Source organism: Carlito syrichta, unplaced genomic scaffold, assembly GCF_000164805.1.
Source record: "Carlito syrichta isolate Samal-C Ts95f unplaced genomic scaffold, Tarsius_syrichta-2.0.1 Scaffold309504, whole genome shotgun sequence".
Classification (NCBI taxonomy): domain Eukaryota; kingdom Metazoa; phylum Chordata; class Mammalia; order Primates; family Tarsiidae; genus Carlito; species Carlito syrichta.
The window spans coordinates 135,467-137,069 of NW_007253600.1; positions in this window are offsets into that span (position 1 = coordinate 135,467).

The window sequence follows — 1,603 nt, forward strand, 5'->3', positions numbered from 1 at the left end:
TCGGGGCTGGGGGCCCCCGCGAGGAGAATGCTGATGAGAAGAAGGAGCTGCATTGGATGGAGGGCCCACCCCCGGGCCACCTCCTCCACCACCCCATGCCACCGCCCTGCCCAGGCAACCCTGGGCACAGGAGCCCACGGATATGAGAGGCAGGGAGACCTGGGGAGAAGGCCATGAAGATGGGGGAAAGGGCTACAGAGATGAAGAGAAATGCAGAGAAAAGAAAGTCAGTCATCAAGACCAGAGAGGTGGGCCAAGGCCCACAAACCCCACAAGGACAAGGACAGAGAAAAGCCCAGGGATAAGAAAGACTCATCAAGACAAGGTAGCAGCCCACAGAGACAAGCAAAAGGACCTTGGAGACAAGGGGCAGTTCATGGACACAGAGAGATCCCCATGAAGGAAAAAAAGGGGAGAGACCAGAGACACAAGAGAGGCCCATGGAAACAGAAAGCACTCTTTGGATACGGAGAGTGGTCCATAAAAATGGAAACAAGGAAGTACACCACAACAGGCAGGGAGAGGGTTGAGGAGAGCCTGAGAAGGTCACAGAAACGAGAGAGGTCCGCAGTCACCAGGGGACCCACAGAGACAAGGCGGTGGCTCATGGACAAAAGAGGCCCACTGAGGCAGGAGCTGCTGGCCATGGAGACAAGGGAGAAGCCCCTCAAAACAAACTCCCACAGAGATGAGGGGATGTATGGGGAGTCTGGAATTCTCCATAATGTGCAGCAAAATCCTTGGGACCCATGAAGATGAGTGGGTGGGAAAAGCAGTCTCATTCTCTAGTCACAGAGCAGAGAGGCAGTGGGAAAGAGGGACAGGACAACAAGGGCAGGGAGCTGGAGGGCAGAGTCAGGAAAAGTGGGAGACTTTCCCAGCGAACACTCTGCAGCTTCTCAGAGGGAGCTGAGCAGGGCATGGGGATGGAAGGGAGAAGCAACACAGAGGGGGTGGGTGGTGAACGGCTGGGTGGGGGGGGTGAAATTTGGGGGGAAGGAACATGACAGTTGGCGCTGAAGGCTGAGCCCGTGACTCACCACCACCCCCGATGCTCGTGATGGGGAGGAGACACTGACACACTCACGTGCAGCCCCTAGCACACGTGCCCACATGCCTCGAACACACAGCTGGCACATACATGGCAACTCTCAGACTACATGCTGGCCTAGCATGGGAAGCCCTCTGCAAGCTGGCATGTGGGGCATCCCTAACACACATCTGATACATATATCTCACCCTGAAGGACCACCAATTTTGCATACCCCTCTTCACCTAACTTGGGCAACACCTACAGCTCTCCCACCCTCACACACACCCTGAGCTCCAGCCAGGCCTGAAAGACCAGGCTCACACCTGCCTCTAGGACTCTGCTTATGCAGGACCCCAACATAAAAAAATGATCCTTTCTAAATTCAACCTACTCCAGAAGTCCTAGTCCCATGCTGCCACCACCAGAAAAACTGATCCAGGCCTCAGCTTACTCCTATGTCATCTGAAGAGACTTACTGAACCCAAATCGCTGGGAAAGCCAAAGGTCCTAGCAGAAAGAGGCCTGAGAAGTCAAGTTGGACCCTTGGATTTTTTTTTTTTTTTTTTTGGG